This window comes from Oncorhynchus nerka, linkage group LG2 (assembly GCF_034236695.1).
Source record: "Oncorhynchus nerka isolate Pitt River linkage group LG2, Oner_Uvic_2.0, whole genome shotgun sequence".
Lineage (NCBI taxonomy): Eukaryota > Metazoa > Chordata > Actinopteri > Salmoniformes > Salmonidae > Oncorhynchus > Oncorhynchus nerka.
This window is the reverse complement of record NC_088397.1, coordinates 6,678,568-6,698,850: the sequence shown is the minus strand read 5'-3', so window position 1 is coordinate 6,698,850 and position 20,283 is coordinate 6,678,568. Positions and strand designations below refer to the sequence as shown.

Genomic DNA, 20,283 nt, shown 5'->3' with positions numbered 1-20,283 from the left:
AGGGGGTGATTTTTTTTCTTGCTTTTTCTATATTGTACAATATATTATATGTATTATTTATTATTATCTTTATTGTATAATATACTATATTGTTTAGGTTGCTTTCCCGAGTGCTAGCACTCTGATCCCACACAGGAACCTCTTGTTACGCAGGGTTTTATGAATTCCTGTGCATTTGTTTAAATACAAAATGATCTAATGTCTATATAGAACTTGAGAAACTGTAAATGACTGTTTAATTATACCATGTTTATTCATTAAAATAAACATTTTGACAGAAAATAAATATGTAATGTAGGCCTATTGTGTTACTGCAATGAGTTGATGTCTGATTACCTTTTATTTTATTGTTTTTTATTTCACCTTTATTTAACCAGGTAGGCCAGTTGAGAACAAGTTCTCATTTACAATTGCGACCTGGCCAAGATAAAGCAAAGCAGTTCGACACATACAACGACACAGAGTTACACATGGAGTAAAACAAACATACAGTCAATAATACAGTATAAACAAGTCTATATACGATGTGAGCAAATGAGGTGAGATAAGGGAGGTAAAGGCAAAAAAAAAGGCCATGGTGGCAAAGTAAATACAATGTAGCAAGTAAAACACTGGAATGGTAGATTTGCAGTGGAAGAATGTGCAAAGTAGAAATAAAAAGGGTGGTGTTGGGTTTATGGGTGGTAAATGGGTTTATGGGTGGTGGATGGGCTTATGGGTGGTGGTTGGGTTTATGGGTGAAGGATGGGTTTATGGGTGGTGGTTGGGTTTATGGGTGGTGGTTGGGTTTATGGGTTGTAAATGGGTTTATGGGTGGTATATGGGTTTATGGGTGGTAGATGGGTTTATGGGTGGTGGTTGGGTTTATGGGTTGTAAATGGGTTTATGGGTGGTAGATGGGTTTATGGGTGATGGTTGTGTTTATGGGTTGTAAATGGGTTTATGGGTGGTGGATGGGCTTATGGGTGGTGGTTGGGTTTATGGGTGGTGGTTGGGTTTATGGGTTGTAAATGGGTTTATGGGTGGTATATGGGTTTATGGGTGGTAGATGGGTTTATGGGTGGTGGTTGGGTTTATGGGTTGTAAATGGGTTTATGGGTGGTAAATGGGTTTATGGGTGGTGGATGGGCTTATGGGTGGTGGTTGGGTTTATGGGTGGTAGATGGGTTTATGGGTGGTAGATGGGTTTATGGGTGGTGGTTGTGTTTATAGGTGGTAGATGGGCTTATGGGCGATTGATGGGTTTATGGGTGGTGGATGGGCTTATGGGTGGTGGTTGGGTTTATGGGTTGTAAATGGGTTTATGGGTGGTGGTTGGGTTTATGAGTGGTAGATGGGCTTATGGGTGGTGGATGAATGGATTGGGAGTTGGTGGTTGGGTTTATGGGTGGTGGATGGATGGGTTTATGGGTGGTGGTGGGTTTATGGCTGGTGGATGAGTTTATGGGTGCTGGATGGGTTTATGGGTGGTGGTTGGGTTTATGGCTGGTGGATGAGTTTATGGGTGGTGGATGAGTTTATGGGTGGTGGATGGGTTTATGGCTGGTGGATGAGTTTATGGGTGCTGGATGGGTTTATGGGTGGTGGTTGGGTTTATGGCTGGTGGATGAGTTTATGGGTGGTGGATGGGCTTATGGGTGGTGGATGGGTTTATGGCTGGTGGATGGGTTTATGGGTGGTGGTTGAGTTTATGGGTGGGTTATGGGTTTATGGCTGGTGGATGGATGGGTTTATGGCTGGTGGATGGATGGGTTTATGGCTGGTGGATGGGCTTATGGGTGGTGGATGGGTTTATGGGTGGTTGATGGGCTTATGGGTGGTGGATGGGTTTATGGGTGGTTTAGTGGTTTATGGCTGGTGGATGGATGGATGGGTTTATGGGTGGTGGATGGGTTTATGGGTGGTGGATGGGTGGATGGATGGGTGGATGGATGGGGGGTGGATGGGTTTATGGGTGGTGGATTGATGGTGGATGGGTTTATGGGTGGTAGATTAGTTTATGGGTGGTGGATTGATGGTGGATGGGTTTATGGGTGGTAGATGGGTTTATGGGTGGTTTATGGGTTTATGGGTGGTGGATGGGTTTATGGGTAGTGGATGGATGTATGGGTGGTGGATGGGTTTATGGGTGGTGGTTGGGTTTATGGGTAGTGGTTGGGTTTATGGGTAGTGGATGGATGTATGGGTGGTGGATGGGTTTATGGGTGGTGGTTGGGTTTATGGGTGGTGGTTGGGTTTATGGGTGGTGGTTGGGTTTATGGGTGGTGGATGGGCTTATGGGTGGTGGATGGGCTTATGGGTGGTGATGGGCTTATGGGTGAAGGATGGGTTTATGGGGGGTGGATGGATGGATGGGTTTATGGGTGGTCATTGGGTTTATGGGTGGTGGATGGGTTTATGGGTGGTGGTTGGGTTTATGGGTGGTGGTTGGGTTTATGGGTGGTGGTTGGGTTTATGGGTGGTGGTTGGGTTTATGGGTGGTGGTTGGGTTTATGGGTGGTGGATGGGTTTATGGGTGGTGGTTGGGTTTATGGGTGGTGGTTGGGTTTATGGGTGGTGGATGGGCTTATGGGTGGTGGATGGGCTTATGGGTGGTGATGGGCTTATGGGTGAAGGTTGGGTTTATGGGGGGTGGATGGATGGATGGGTTTATGGGTGGTCATTGGGTTTATGGGTGGTAGATGGGGCTCTATGGGTATTACACAACCCACATCAAACATTTTGGGTCCGGGACCCCTTTTGTGAATGCAAATTAATTACTTAAAAATCATACAATGTGATTTTCTGGATTTTTGTTTTAGATTCCGTCTCTCACGGTTGAAGTGTATCTATGATAAAAATTACAGATCTCTACATGCTTTGTAAGTAGGAAAACCTGCAAAATCGGCAGTGTATCAAATACTTGTTCTCCCCACTGTATATATGTCAAATATGTATTCCACATTTACATTTTAGTAATTTAGCAGACACTGTTATCCAGAGCGACTTAAATGAGCAATTAGGGTTAAGTGCCTTGCTCAACGGCACATCGACAGATGGTTTACAGTTGGTCGGCTGATGAGAATTCAACAGCCTATTAGAGATCATACATTTGACCCGGCTGGTATTTCCAGGCCTCCTTTGGTTAAAACAGTGGACCTACTTACTTCACTGTCTCAGTGTCAGGGACAGGAACGGACCGTCCCCGACTAGACGAAGACTATCAACGAGATGTGTGACCTGTATAATACATTGAAGTGTTTCTAGATCTTTCTCATATGTGGATGGGCCCTAATGACAGCCTAACGTCATCTTCGTGATTAAACACCAGATACTTTCAGTGTCACTGCCAAATAAATAATGAACTGAAATCTACCATATTCCACGAACGATTCAGCACTGATTAAATACATAAATTATGTACGGTACCTCTAAGCCATCGTCATCAACGGCTCTGGCGATTGTGAGAAAGAGGCAGGAATATTTCTTTGTCCTGTGGCTGCAGCGCATCTTTCGTAACAGGCCGTCGGTTGAAGAGGGTGTCCGGTTCTCGAAGTTGGCAGAGAGAGGATCTTCTAACTAACCTAACCGTCAGACGGTGTTGGGTGACAAAAACATTACTGAGAAAACTTGGGAGACTTGTTTTATTACAAGTGATTCGACACTTCTTCATTGGAGTTATTATTGATCTCCATCTGCCCGTCCCGCGCGACAGGTGATGTGACGGATTCCTAGTTTGGCGCGGAGAGGAGACCGTCACCTGGCAGGGCGCGCTGGGGACGCTGTAAAACAGAGGCGGAGAGGATTGCCTCTTGCAGGATACTATAGAGACGAAGAGGAGTGTATCGTCCATTCGCCTGTGGATTTATGCTGTTTTTAGGCTACCCCATAACCAACTTTGGGAAAGGCTACTAGGCTGTTTGTTATTGTAGTACCCTGAAGACTTTAATTACGGCAGAATGCAGCAGCCAACGGCACAACAACCACCACCACAAACAACAACAGATGTCCTGGATCCCACAGGTAAAGTCATGATTCAATTACACAATGTTTCTGACCAGCGCATCTGCCTTATCTCATGTAAATAATGAATTGATCCAGTAATGCTGACACCCACAGCTTATAGCCTCCAATAGATGAAGTATTTAACTTGCTCTGCATCATCAGCAGAAGGTTTACAGCAGGGAGAATTGCACACAGTGTGAAATGGAAAGTGCAGATAGAGATACTGTCTGTCTGGATGTCTGTCTGTCTGTCTGTCTGTCTGTCTGTCTGTCTGTCTGTCTGGATGTCTGTCTGGATGTCTGTCTGTCTGTCTGGATGTCGGTCTGTCTGTCTGTCTGGATGTCTGTCTGTCTGGGTGTCTGTCTGTCTGGATGTCTGTCTGTCTGTCTGGATGTCTGTCTGTCTGTCTGTCTGTCTGGATGGATGTCTGTCTGTCTGTCTGTCTGTCTGTCTGTCTGTCTGTCTGTCTGTCTGTCTGTCTGTCTGGGTGTCTGTCTGTCTGGATGTCTGTCTGTCTGTCTGGGTGTCTGTCTGTCTGGATGTCTGTCTGGGTGTCTGGATGTCTGTCTGTCTGTCTGGGTGTCTGTCTGTCTGGATGTCTGTCTGTCTGGATGTCTGTCTGTCTGTCTGGGTGTCTGTCTGTCTGGGTGTCTGTCTGTCTGGATGTCTGTCTGTCTGTCTGGGTGTCTGTCTGTCTGTCTGGGTGTCTGTCTGTCTGGATGTCTGTCTGTCTGTCTGGGTGTCTGTCTGTCTGGATGTCTGTCTGGGTGTCTGTCTGGATGTCTGTCTGTCTGGGTTCCTGTCTGTCTGTCTGGGTGTCTGTCTGTCTGGGTGTCTGTCTGTCTCTCTGGATGTCTGTCTGTCTGTCTGGGTGTCTGTCTGTCTGTCTGGATGTCTGTCTGTCTGGGTGTCTGTCTGTCTGGATATCTGTCTGTCTGTCTGGGTGTCTGTCTGTCTGTCTGGGTGTCTGTCTGTCTGAATGTCTGTCTGTCTGTCTGTCTGGGTGTCTGTCTGTCTGTCTGTCTGGATGTCTGTCTGTCTGTCTGGGTGTCTGTCTGTCTGGGTGTCTGTCTGTCTGGATGTCTGTCTGTCTGTCTGGGTGTCTGTCTGTCTGTCTGTCTGGGTGTCTGTCTGTCTGGATGTCTGTCTGTCTGGGTGTCTGTCTGTCTGGATGTCTGTCTGTCTGTCTGTCTGGGTGTCTGTCTGTCTGTCTGGGTGTCTGTCTGTCTGGATGTCTGTCTGTCTGGATGTCTGTCTGTCTGGGTGTCTGTCTGTCTGGGTGTCTGTCTGTCTGGGTGTCTGTCTGTTTGGATGTCTGTCTGTCTGTCTGGATGTCTGTCTGTCTGGGTGTCTGTCTGTCTGTCTGGGTGTCTGTCTGTCTGGATGTCTGTCTGTCTGGGTGTCTGTCTGTCTGGATGTCTGTCTGTCTGTCTGGGTGTCTGTCTGTCTGTCTGGGTGTCTGTCTGTCTGGGTGTCTGTCTGTCTGGATGTCTGTCTGTCTGTCTGGGTGTCTGTCTGTCTGTCTGGGTTTCTGTCTGTCTGGATGTCTGTCTGTCTGTCTGGGTGTCTGTCTGTCTGGATGTCTGTCTGTCTGGGTGTCTGTCTGTCTGGATGTCTGTCTGTCTGGGTGTCTGTCTGTCTGTCTGGGTGTCTGTCTGTCTGGATGTCTGTCTGTCTGGATGTCTGTCTGTCTGGGTGTCTGTCTGTCTGGGTGTCTGTCTGTCTGGATGTCTGTCTGTCTGGGTGTCTGTCTGTCTGGATGTCTGTCTGTCTGTCTGGGTGTCTGTCTGTCTGTCTGGGTGTCTGTCTGTCTGGATGTCTGTCTGTCTGTCTGGGTGTCTGTCTGTCTGGATGTCTGTCTGTCTGTCTGTCTGTCTGGGTGTCTGTCTGTCTGTCTGGGTGTCTGTCTGTCTGGATGTCTGTCTGTCTGGATGTCTGTCTGTCTGTCTGTCTGTCTGTCTGGGTGTCTGTCTGTCTGGATGTCTGTCTGTCTGTCTGGGTGTCTGTCTGTCTGGATGTCTGTCTGTCTGTCTGGGTGTCTGTCTGTCTGTCTGGGTGTCTGTCTGTCTGGGTGTCTGTCTGTCTGTCTGGGTGTCTGTCTGTCTGGATGTCTGTCTGTCTGGATGTCTGTCTGTCTGTCTGTCTGGGTGTCTGTCTGTCTGTCTGGGTGTCTGTCTGTCTGGATGTCTGTCTGTCTGTCTGGGTGTCTGTCTGTCTGGATGTCTGTCTGTCTGTCTGGGTGTCTGTCTGGGTGTCTGTCTGTCTGGGTGTCTGTCTGTCTGGATGTCTGTCTGTCTGGGTGTCTGTCTGTCTGGATGTCTGTCTGGGTGTCTGTCTGTCTGTCTGGGTGTCTGTCTGTCTGGATGTCTGTCTGTCTGTCTGGGTGTCTGTCTGTCTGGATGTCTGTCTGGATGTCTGTCTGTCTGGATGGCTATGTGTTGTTGTTGCTGTCTTCCCCTGAGTCAAACCTAGTTAGGTTTGTTTGAGCCTTTCTGTCTCTATTGTCTGACTCTATGTGGACAAGAAAGATGAGTGTCTATTGACAAATTCAGTGTGTGTTTGTCTACATCATAAGCATGGAGTTGATTATGGTATTTCTCATCATCTCCTTTTCTCCTCTCTCTGTCTCTCTGTCTCTGTCTCTGTCTCTCCCTCTCTGTCTCTGTCTCTGTCTCTGTCTCTGTCTCTCCCTCTCTGTCTCTCCCTCTCTGTCTCTCCCTCTCTGTCTCTCCCTCTCTCTCTCTCTCTCTCTCTCTCTCTCTCTCTCTCTGTCTGTCTGTCTCTGTCTCTCTCTCTCTCTCTCCCTCAAGCTCTTCAGTGTCTCTCTCATGGAGTTGATTATGGTCCGTCTCTCCTCTCTCTCTCACTCTCTGTCTGTCTCTCTCTCTCTGTCTCTGTCTCTGTCTCTGTCTCTGTCTCTCTCTCTCTCTCTCTCTCTCTCTCTCTCCTCGCTTGCTCTCTGTCTCTCTCGCGGTCCGTCACTCTCTCTCTCTCTCTCTCCCTCGCTCTCTGTCTCTCTCGCGGTCCATCTCCCTATCTCTCACTCTGTGTCTCTGTCTCTCTGTCTCTCTCTGTCTCTCCCCTCCCTCCAGCTCAGTATATGAAGCGTCGGAGGACAGCGTTATGGGTGACCATCTCCCTGTTGTCTCTGTCTGTGGTGGTTCTGGTGGTGGGACTGGTCTCTGCCACCCGTACCGGGAACGTGGCTGTCGCTGGATACTACCCTGGCATCACCGTGAGTCACTGGCAGCATCCAAAACGGCACCCTATTTCCTATGCAGGGCCCACTCTGGTCAAAAGATGTGCACAGTTATCACCATAACAACAGACTGAACTCTCTCCTCTAGCACCACAGTTATCACCATAACAACTGACTGAACTCTCTCCTCTAGCACCACAGTTATCACCATAACAACTGACTGAACTCTCTCATCTAGCACCACAGTTATCACCATAACAACTGACTGAACTCTCTCCTCTAGCACCACAGTTATCACCATAACAACTGACTGAACTCTCTCCTCTAGCACCACAGTTATCACCATAACAACTGACTGAACTCTCTCATCTAGCACCACAGTTATCACCATAACAACTGACTGAACTCTCTCCTCTAGCACCACAGTTATCACCATAACAACTGACTGAACTCTCTCCTCTAGCACCACAGTTATCACCATAACAACTGACTGAACTCTCTCCTCTAGCACCACAGTTATCACCATAACAACTGACTGAACTCTCTCCTCTAGCACCACAGTTATCACCATAACAACTGACTAAACTCTCTCCTCTAGCACCACAGTTATCACCATAACAACTGACTGAACTCTCTCCTCGAGTGGAAAGTCAACAATCTCTGTAAATAAAGTGCCTACTTTCTCTCTTTCTCCAGCTGAGTTTCGGGGCGTTCTTAGGGATCGTTGGAATTAATTTGCTAGAGAATCGAAGACCCATGGTGAGTCTTTAAACCTTACCCCTAACCTGACGTTAACCCTTACCCCTAACCATTACCCCTAACCCTTACCCCTAACCTTTACCCATAACCTTTACCCCTAACCTTTACCCCTAACCCTTACCCCTAACCTTTACCCCTAACCTTTACCCCTAACATTTACCCCTAACCTTTACCCCTAACCCTTACCTCTAACCCTTACCCCTAAACCTTACCCCTAACCCTTACCCTAACCTGATATTAACCCTAACCCCTAATCTTTACCCCTAACCTGATATTAACCCTAACCCCTTACCCCTAACCCTTACCCCTAACCCTTACCACTAACCTGATATTAACCCTTACCCCTAACTTTTACCCCTAACCCTTACCCCTAACCTTTACCCCTAACCTTTACCCCTAACCTTTACCCCTAACATTTACCCCTAACCTTTACCCCTAACCCTTACCTCTAACCCTTACCCCTAATCCTTACCCCTAACCCTTACCCTAACCTGATATTAACCCTAACCCCTAACCCTTACCCCTAACCTGATATTAACCCTAACCCCAAACCCTTACCCTAATCCTTAAACCTAACCCTAATACCCCCTAATCACTTACCCCTAACCCTTTACCTAACCTACCCTTACCACTAACCCTTACCCCTAACCTGACATTAAAACCTAACCCTAACCCTCCCTAACCCTTACCCTAACCTTTAACCCTAACCCTTAAACCTGAACATTACCCCTAACCCCACTTTTACCCTAACCTTTACCCCTAACCCTTACCTCTAACCCTTACCCCTAATCCTACCCCTAACCCTTACCCCTAACCTGATATTAACCCTAACCCTTACCCCTAACCTGATATTAACCCTAACCCTTACCCCCCTAACCCTTACCCCTAACCCTTACCACTAACCTGATATTAACCCTAACCCCTAACCATTACCCCTAACCCTTACCCCTAACCTTTACCCCTAACCTTTACCCTAACCTTTACCCCCCTAACATTTACCCCTAACCTTACCCCTAACCCTTACCCTAACCCTTACCCCTAACCTGATACCCCTAACCCCTTACCCCCTAACCTGATATTAACCCTAACCCCTAACCCTTACCCCTAACCCTTACCCCTAACCTTTACCCCTAACCTTTACCCCTAACATTTACCTACTAACCTACCCCTAACCCTTACCTCTAACCCTTACCCCTAATCCTTACCCCTAACCCTTACCCTAACCTGATATTAAACCTAACCCCCTAACCCTTACCCTAACCTGATCAACCCTTAACCCTTACCCCCCTTACCAACCCTTACCCCTAACCTGATTACCCCTAACCCCTTTACCCCTAACCCCTAACCCTTACCCCTAACCCTTACCCTAACCTGATATTAACCCTAACCCCTAACCCTTACCCCCTAACCCTAACCCTTACCCCTAACCCTTACCCCTAACCCTTACCACTAACCTGATATTAACCTAACCTTACCCCTAACCTTTACCTAACCCTTACCCTAACCTTTACCCCTAACCTTTACCCCTAACCTTTACCCCTAACCCTTACCTCTAACCCTTACCCCTAATCCTTACCCCTAACCCTAACCCCCTAACCTGATATTAACCCTAGCCCCTTACCCATAACCCTTACCCCTAACCCTTACCCCTAACCTGATATTAACCCTAACCCCTTACCCATAACCCTTACCCCTAACCCTTACCACTAACCTAACCTATTAACCCTAACCCTTACCCTAACCCTTACCCCTAACCTTTACCCCTAACCTTTTACCCCTTTACCCCTAACATTTACCCCTAACCTTTACCCCTAACCCTTACCTCTAACCCTTACCCCTAATCCTTACCCCTAACCCTTACCCTAACCTGATAACCCTTAACCTTTACCCTAACCCCTAACCCTTACCCCTAACCTGATAACCTGATTAACCCTAACCCCTAACCCTTACCCCTAATCCTTACCCCTAACCCTTACCACTAACCTGATATTAACCCTAACCCCTAACCCTTACCCCTAACCTGATATTAACCCTAACCCCTAACCCTAACCCCTAAACCTTACCCCTAAACCTTACCCCTAACCTTTACCCCTAACCTTTACCCCTAACATTTACCCCTAACCCTTACCCCTAACCCTTACCCTAACCTTACCCCTAATCCTTACCCCTAACCCTTACCCTAACCTGATATTAACCCTAACCCATAACCCTTACCCCTAACCTGATATTAACCCCTAACCCTTACCCCTAACCCTTACCCCTAACCTTACCCCTAACCTTTACCCCTAACCCTTACCCCTAATTTACCCCTAACCTTACCCCTAACCTTTACCCTTACCACTAACCCTTACCCCTAACCTGACATTACCCCTAACCCTAACCCTTAACCTGATATTAACCCTTACCCCTAACCTGATATTAACCCTAACCCTTACCCCTAACCTGACATTAAAACCCTAACCCCTAATCCCTTACCCCTAACCTTTACCCTAACCTTTACCCCTAACCTTTACCCCTAACCTTTACCCTAACCCTTACCCCTAACCCTTACCCCTAACCCTTACCCCTAATCCTTACCCCCCTAACCCTAACCCTACCCCTAACCTGATATTAACCCTAACCCTTACCCCTAACCTGATATTAACCCTAACCCTTACCCCTAACCCTTACCCCCCTAACCCTTACCACTAACCTGATATTAACCCTAACCCCTAACCCTTACCCCTAACCCTTACCCCTAACCTTTACCCCTAACCTTAACCTTTACCCCTAACCTTTACCCCCTAACATTTACCCCTAACCTCCTAACCCTTACCCTAACCCTAACCCCTAACCTGATACCCTAATCCTTACCCCTAACCCTTACCACTAACCTGATATTAACCCCCTAACCCCTAATCCCTAACCCCTACCCCCTAATCCTTACCCCTAATCCTTACCCCTAACCTTACCCCTAACCTTTACCCCTAACATTTACCCCTAACCTTACCCTAACCCTTACCTCTAACCCTTACCCTAATCCTTACCCTAACCCTTACCCTAACCTGATATTAACCCTAACCCCTAACCCTTACCCCCCTAACCCTTACCCCTAACCCTCCCCTAATCCTTACCCCTAACCCTTACCCCCTAATCACTTACCCCTAACCTTTACCCCTTACCCTTACCACTAACCCTTACCCCTAACCTGACATTACCCCTTACCCTTAACCTGATATTAACCCTTACCCCTAACCTTATATTAACCCTAACCCTTATCCCTAACCTGACATTAAACCTAACCCCTAATCCCTTACCCCTAACCTGATATTAACCCTAACCCCTAATCCCTAACTCCTAACCTCTAACCCTTACCCCCAACCCTTACCCTTACCCCTAACCTGACGTTACCCCTAACCCTTACCCTAACCTGATATTAACCCTAACCCCCAACCCTTACCCCTAACCTGATATTAACCCTAACCCCTTACCCATAACCCTTACCCCTAACCCTTACCACTAACCTGATATTAACCCTAACCCTTACCCCTAACCCCTAACCTTTACCCCTAACCTTTACCCCTAACATTTACCCCTAACCTTTACCCCTAACCCTTACCTCTAACCCTTACCCCTAATCCTTACCCCTAACCCTTACCCTAACCTGATATTAACCCTAACCCCTAACCCTTACCCCTAACCTGATATTAACCCTAACCCCTAACCCTTACCCCTAATCCTTACCCCTAACCCTTACCCCTAATCACTTACCCCTAACCTTTACCCCTTACCCTTACCACTAACCCTTACCCCTAACCTGACATTACCCCTAACCCTTACCCTTAACCTGATATTAACCCTTACCCCTAACCTGATATTAACCCTAACCCTTACCCCTAACCTGACATTAAACCTAACCCCTAATCCCTTACCCCTAACCTTTACCCTAACCTTTACCCCTAACCTTTACCCCTAACATTTACCCCTAACCTTTACCCCTAACCCTTACCTCTAACCCTTACCCCTAATCCTTACCCCTAACCCTTACCCCTAACCTGATATTAACCCTAACCCTTACCCCTAACCTGATATTAACCCTAACCCTTACCCCTAACCCTTACCCCTAACCCTTACCACTAACCTGATATTAACCCTAACCCCTAACCCTTACCCCTAACCCTTACCCCTAACCTTTACCCCTAACCTTTACCCCTAACCTTTACCCCTAACATTTACCCCTAACCTTTACCCCTAACCCTTACCTCTAACCCTTACCCCTAATCCTTACCCCTAACCCTTACCCTAACCTGATATTAACCCTAACCCCTAACCCTTACCCTAACCTGATATTAACCCTAACCCTAACCCTTACCCCTAATCCTTACCCCTAACCCTTACCACTAACCTGATATTAACCCTAACCCCTAATCCCTTACCCCTAACCCTAAATCCTTACCCCTAACCCTTACCTCTAACCTTTACCCCTAACATTTACCCCTAACCTTTACCCCTAACCCTTACCTCTAACCCTCACCCCTAATCCTTACCCCTAACCCTTACCCTAACCTGATATTAATCCTAACCCCTAACCCTTACCCCTAACCCTTACCCCTAATCCTTACCCCTAACCCTTACCCCCTGATAATCACTTACCCCTAACCTTTACCCCCTACCCTTACCACTAACCCTTACCCCTAACCTGACATTACCCCTAACCCTTACCCTTAACCTGATATTAACCCTTACCCCTAACCTGATATTAACCCTAACCCTTATCCCTAACCTGACATTAAACCTAACCCCTAATCCCTTACCCCTAACCTGATATTAACCCTAACCCCTAATCCCTAACTCCTAACCTCTAACCCTTACCCCCAACCCTTACCCTTACCCCTAACCTGACGTTACCCCTAACCCTTACCCTTAACCTGATATTAACCCTTACCCCTAACCTGATATTAACCCTAACCCTTACCCCTAACCTGGCATTAAACCTAACCCCTAACCCTTACCCCTAACCTGATATTAACCCTAACCCTTTCCCTTAACCTGATATTAACCCTTACCCCTAACCTGATATTAACCCTAACCCTTAGCCCTAACCTGACATTAACCCTAACCCCGAATCCCTAATCCATTACCCCTAACCTGATATTAACCCTAACCCTGACCCCTAACCTGATATTAACCCTAACCCTTACCCCTAACCTGATATTAACCCTAACCCCTAATCCCTAACCCCTTACCCCTAACCTGATATTAACCCCAACCCTTACCCCTAACCTGATATGAACCCTAACCCTTACCCCTAACCTGATATTAACCCTAACCCTTACCCCTAACCTGATATTAACCCCAACCCTTACCCCTAACCTGATATTAACCCTAATCCCTTACCCCTAACCTGATATTAACCCTTACCCCTAACCTGATATTAACCCTAACCCTTACCCCTAACCTGATATTAACCCTAACCCTTACCCCTAACCTGACATTAACCCTAACCACTAATCTCTTACCCCTAACCTGATATTAACCCTAACCCCTAACCTGATATTAACCCCTTACCCATACCCCTAACCCCTAACTCCTAACCCCTTACTCTAACTCTATCCCGATTCCCATGTCTACCCCTTTGGCATTTGTAAACATGAAGGCACAGAACAGTAGGTAACAATATGGGGATGTCATTATCTTGCCTTCTTATTGATGGGGCATCAAATCAACAATACACAGGTTATGTTACCGAAGTTATGAGTTTAGAAAAGAGTTTATAGCAGAGGGCCATTTCTGAGCCTTCGGAAAATTAGATTACTGTTCTACTGTAATGGTCCCGGTCAATGCACGTGATTGGATGTGTGGTCAGGGAAGTGAATGTGATTGGCTTAGAGCTCGGGTGAGAACACAGGCAATTGTGTTAGTATTGGATGAAGCATTAGGACGACAGGAACCTCTCCGAAAGGGACACAGTGTGCCATGGAGGCACCGCTCGGCCCCCTGGGTATCAGTGACTGTACCTGGATCTTTCTAGGTTAGTAATTTATTTAACATGTCTGGTGTCATGTATCTGGTTGGATCACCATATCTTCCTCTACAACTCACTGTATACTGGATCCATTGTAGGTTACAGAGGAACTGTAATACTGGATCCATTGTAGGTTACAGAGGAACTGTATACTGGATCCATTGTAGGTTACAGAGGAACTGTAATACTGGATCCATTGTAGGTTACAGAGGAACTGTAATACTGGATCCATTGTAGGTTACAGAGGAACCGTATACTGGATCTACTGTAGGTTACAGAGGAACTGTAATACTGGATCCATTGTAGGTTACAGAGGAACTGTATACTGGATCCATTGTAGGTTACACAGGAACTGTATACTGGATCCATTGTAGGTTACACAGGAACTGTATACTGGATCCATTGTAGGTTACAGAGGAACTGTAATACTGAATCCATTGTAGGTTACAGAGGAACTGTATACTGGATCCATTGTAGGTTACAGAGGAACTGTAATACTGGATCCATTGTAGGTTACAGAGGAACCGTATACTGGATCTACTGTAGGTTACAGAGGAACTGTAATACTGGATCCATTGTAGGTTACAGAGGAACTGTATACTGGATCCATTGTAGGTTACACAGGAACTGTATACTGGATCCATTGTAGGTTACACAGGAACTGTATACTGGATCCATTGTAGGTTACAGAGGAACTGTATACTGGATCCATTGTAGGTTAGACAGGAACTGTATACTGGATCCATTGTAGGTTACAGAGGAACTGTATACTGGATCCATTGTAGGTTACAGAGGAACTGTAATACTGGATCCATTGTAGGTTACACAGGAACTGTATACTGGATCCATTGTAGGTTACAAAGGAACTGTAATACTGGATCCATTGTAGGTTACACAGGAACTGTATACTGGATCCATTGTAGGTTACAGAGGAACTGTAATACTGGATCCATTGTAGGTTACAGAGGAACTGTATACTGGATCCATTGTAGGTTACAGAGGAACTGTAATACTGGATCCATTGTAGGTTACAAAGGAACTGTAATACTGGATCCATTGTAGGTTACAGAGGAACTGTATACTGGATCCATTGTAGGTTACACAGGAACTGTATACTGGATCCATTGTAGGTTACAGAGGAACTGTAATACTGGATCCATTGTAGGTTACACAGGAACTGTATACTGGATCCATTGTAGGTTACACAGGAACTGTATACTGGATCCATTGTAGGTTACAGAGGAACTGTATACTGGATCCATTGTAGGTTACAGAGGAACTGTAATACTGGATCCATTGTAGGTTACAGAGGAACTGTATACTGGATCCATTGTAGGTTACAGAGGAACTGTAATACTGGATCCATTGTAGGTTACAAAGGAACTGTAATACTGGATCCATTGTAGGTTACAGAGGAACTGTATACTGGATCCATTGTAGGTTACACAGGAACTGTATACTGGATCCATTGTAGGTTACAGAGGAACTGTAATACTGGATCCATTGTAGGTTACACAGGAACTGTATACTGGATCCATTGTAGGTTACAAAGGAACTGTAATACTGGATCCATTGTAGGTTACAGAGGAACTGTATACTGGATCCATTGTAGGTTACAAAGGAACTGTATACTGGATCCATTGTAGGTTACAGAGGAACTGTAATACTGGATCCATTGTAGGTTACAGAGGAACTGTATACTGGATCCATTGTAGGTTACAGAGGAACTGTAATACTGGATCCATTGTAGGTTACACAGGAACTGTATACTGGATCCATTGTAGAACAAAGGAACTGTAATACTGGATCCATTGTAGGTTACAGAGGAACTGTATACTGGATCCATTGTAGGTTACAAAGGAACTGTATACTGGATCCATTGTAGGTTACAGAGGAACTGTAATACTGGATCCATTGTAGGTTACAGAGGAACTGTATACTGGATCCATTGTAGGTTACAGAGGAACTGTATACTGGATCCATTGTAGGTTACAAAGGAACTGTAATACTGGAACCATTGTAGGTTACAGAGGATCCAAAGCTACCTTTTCTTTTCACTGGTGACTGTCAGCAGGTGTAGAGGCCAGCTTGACGTTACCTCAGAATACATACTACTGGGCTTATAGTTGCTCTGCACAAGAGGTGCCACTGTGCCAAGCCCTCACACACCCTCAACTTTCACTCCTTCCCCCTGCCTCCCTCCTCCCCCCTGCCCAGCATGGCTCCCTGTCCCCAGCTTCCAGCCTTAAAATGTAATGACAACATAGCTGCTGGCTGGCACACTCACTGAGCTGCAGTGTCCATAACTCTCCCTCTCTCTCTCTCTCTCTCTCTCCCTCTCACTCTCTCACTCTCTCACTCTCTCTCTCTCTCCCCCTCTTTCCCCCTCTCTCCCCTCTCTCTCTCTCTCTCTCTCTCTCTCTCTCACTCTCTCCCTCTCCCTCTCCCTCTCTCCCCTCTCTCTCTCTCTCTCTCTCTCTCTCTCTCTCTCTCTCTCTCTCCCTCTCTCTCTCTCTCTCTCTCTCTCTCTCTCTCTCTCTCTCTCTCTCACACACATCTATGTTAGTATCAGTAGTAAAGTGATAGCAGATTGGGATGATCAGGTTGGCTCATTAAAGAGCAACAAGCCGTATCACCCTGCAGTTTCAACACAACAGACCAGAGTCAGGTGACACTGTGTCACTTCCTGGAACTCAGAGACCTGTGACATCTAACCTCTAACTGAAAGGAAGTGCCTGTTTGGAGGGTTGTGATTGAAGGAACTCTACTCTGTTACCTGAACAAGAACAACTGAAGGCTTCAAAGTATTTTTGGCCTCAATTAGTTTCAATAGAACTGGTCGTTGGTGTTGTCAGGCCTGGATCCTCTTACACTAGGGGAAGTTAAGAGGTCTGTTTCAGAGACTGTTGTCCTCCCGGTAGTTTGAGGGTGTATTTCATACTGTGTGTGTCGTCCTCCCGGTAACCTTGTGGCCCGGGCGGTGGCCAGTTAAGGGTCGTATTTTACCCAGAGGGCTGTGGTGTGTCCAGCAGCTGATAATCATGCTGGCTGCCTCTGGCCGTTGATTACTGTCCACTCTGCAGTGATCCTCTCCACCTTCAGATGGTCATTAGGAGCTGTTACCTAACATTGTAGATCCCCTCTCGCTCTATCTGTCGTTGTATCTCTCCCTCTCTCTCTCTCTCTATCTCTCTCCCTCTCCCTCTCTCTGTCCCTCTCTCTCTCTCTCTCTCTCTCTCTCTCTCTCTCTCTCCCTCTCTCTGTCCCTCTCCCTCTCTATCTATCTCTCTCTCTCTCTCTCTCTCTCCCTCTCCCTCTCCCTCTCTCTGTCTCTCTCCCTCTCCCTCTTGAAAGTGTGTGATGGAGTGGGTTTTTACGAGCTGGCAGCTGGTGCTTTAGGTAAAGTGAACTAATGCTGTTGTCAGGGCCCATTGTCATCTCCTGCTACACACTGTTCTGTGCCGGGCAGGGACCTCTCCTTCTGCAGCCCATAAAACAGCAGTCATTTAAACTGCTAATGAACTACACTGGACCGAGGAGAGGAGGGGAGAGCAGAGAGAGGAGAGGAGAGGAGAGAGGAGAGGAGGAGAAGATGAATGGAGAATAGAGGCAGAGAGCAGGGAGGAGAGGAAAGAAGGGGAGAAGAGAGGAGGAGAGATGGGAGAGGAGAGGAGGAGAGATGTATTAAGAGGAGAGGAGATGTGTTAAGAGAGGGGGAGAGAGGAGGAGAGATGGGATAAGAGGGGAGAGATGGGTTAAGAGAGGGGAGATGGGTTAAGAGGAGGGGATGTGTTAAGAGAGATGGGTTAAGAGAGGAGGGGAGAGGAGGAGAGATGGGATAAGAGGAGAGGAGATGTGTTGAGAGGAGGAGAGATGGGATAAGAGGAGAGGAGATGTGTTAAGAGGAGGGGGGGAGAGAGATGGGTTAAGAGAGGAGGGGAGAGGAGGAGAGATGGGATAAGAGGAGAGGAGATGTGTTAAGAGAGGGGGAGAGGAGGAGAGATGGGTTAAGAGAGGGGAGAGATGGGTTAAGAGAGGAGGGGAGAGGAGGAGAGATGGGTTAAGAGAGGGGAGAGATGGGAGAGATGGGATAAGAGGAGAGGAGATGTGTTAAGAGAGGAGGGGGAGAGGGGAGAGATGGGTTAAGAGAGGAGGGGAGAGGAGGAGATGGGATAAGAGGAGAGGAGATGTGTTAAGAGAGGGGAGAGAGGAGGAGAGATGGGTTAAGAGTGGGAGAGATGGGTTAAGAGAGGAGGGGAGGAGGAGAGATGGGATAAGAGGAGAGGAGATGTGTTAAGAGAGGGGGAGAGAGGAGAGAGATGGGATAAGGGGGAGAGATGTGTTAAGAGAGGGGGAAGAGAGATGTGTTAAGAGAGGAGGGGAGAGGAGGAGAGATGGGATAAGAGGAGAGGAGATGTGTTAAGAGAGGGGAGAGATGTGTTAAGAGGGGGGAGAGATGTGTTAAGAGAGGGGGTGAGATGTGTTAAGAGAGGGGGAGAGATGTGTTAAGAGAGGGGGAGAGATGGGTTAAGAGAGGAGGGAGAGGAGGAGAGATGGGATAAGAGGAGAGGAGATGTGTTAATAGAGGGGGAGAGATGGGTTAAGAGAGGAGGGGAGAGGAGGAGAGATGGGCTAAGAGGAGAGGAGATGTGTTAAGAGAGGGGGAGAGATGGGTTAAGAGAGGAGGGGAGAGGAGGAGAGATGGGATAAGAGGAGAGGAGATGTGTTAAGAGAGGGGAGAGATGGGTTAAGAGAGGGGGAGAGATGGGTTAAGAGAGGAGGGAGAGGAGGAGAGATGGGATAAGAGAGGAGGGGAGAGGAGGAGAGATGGGATAAGAGGAGAGGAGATGTGTTAAGAGAGGGGAGAGATGTGTTAAGAGAGGGGAGAGATGTGTTAAGAGAGGGGAGAGATGGGTTAAGAGAGGAGGGGAGAGGAGAGAGATGGGATAAGAGGAGAGGAGATGGGTAAGAGAGGGGAGAGATGGGTTAAGAGAGGGGAGAGATGGGTTAAGAGAGAGGAGAGGGAGATGTGTTAAGAGAGGGGAGAGATGGGTTAAGAGAGGAGGGGAGAGGAGGAGAGATGGGATAAGAGGAGAGAGATGTGTTAAGAGAGGGGAGAGATGGGTTAAGAGAGGAGGGGAGATGGGATAAGAGAGGAGGGAGAGGAGGAGAGATGGGATAAGAGGAGAGGAGATGTGTTAAGAGAGGGGAGAGATGTGTTAAGAGAGGGGAGAGATGTGTTAAGAGAGGGGAGAGATGTGTTAAGAGAGGGGAGAGATGGGTTAAGAGAGGAGGAGAGGAGGAGATGGGATAAGAGGAGAGGAGATGTGGTAAGAGAGGGGGAGAGATGGGTTAAGAGAGGGGGAGAGATGGGTTAAGAGAGGAGGGGAGAGGAGATGTGTTAAGAGAGGGGAGAGATGGGTTAAGAGAGGAGGGGAGAGGAGGAGAGATGGGATAAGAGGAGAGAGATGTGTTAAGAGAGGGGAGAGATGGGTTAAGAGAGGGGGAGAGATGTGTTAAGAGAGGGGAGAGATGGGTTAAGAGAGGGGGAGAGATGGGTTAGAGAGGGGGAGAGATGGATTAAGAGAGGAGGGAGAGGAGGAGAGATGGGATAAGAGGAGATGTGTTAAGAGAGGAGGAGAGATGGGTTAAGAGAGGGGAGAGATGGGTTAAGAGAGGGGAGAGATGGGTTAAGAGAGGAGGGGAGAGGAGGAGAGATGGGATAAGAGGAGATGTGTTAAGAGAGGGGAGAGATGGGTTAAGAGAGGGGGAGAGATGGATTAAGAGAGCAGGGAGAGAGGAGGAGAGATGGGATATGAGAGGAGGGGAGAGGAGAGGAGAGGAGGAGAGATGTGTTAAGAGAGGAGGGGAGAGGAGGAGAGATGGGATATGAGAGGAGATGTGTTAAGAGAGGGGAGAGATGGGTTAAGAGAGGGGAGAGATGGGTTAAGAGAGGAGGGGAGAGGAGGAGAGATGGGATATGAGAGGAGGGGAGAGGAGGAGATATGTGTTAAGAGAGGAGGGGAGAGGAGGAGAGATGGGATATGAGAGGAGGGGAGAGGAGAGATGTGTTAAGAGAGGGGAGAGAGAGGGAGATGGGATAAGAGAGGAGGGGAGAGGAGGAGAGATGAGATATGAGAGGAGGGGAGAGATGGGTTAAGAGAGGAGGGGAGAGGAGGGAGATGGGTTAAGAGAGGAGGGGAGATGGGTTAAGAGAGGAGGGGAGAGGAGGAGAGATGGGATATGAGAGGAGGGGAGAGGAGAGGAGAGATGGGTTAAGAGAGGAGGGGAGAGGAGAGGAGAGATGGGTTAAGGGAGGAGGGGAGAAGAGAGGAGA

General features: G+C 47.5%; 1 pseudogene; it reads left to right on the top strand.

The window, feature by feature from the left end:
* The first annotated feature begins 3,513 nt into the window (after window positions 1-3,513).
* LOC135572535 (transmembrane protein 255B-like) overlaps window positions 3,514-20,283 on the top strand; it is a 35,801-nt pseudogene continuing 19,031 nt past the window's right edge.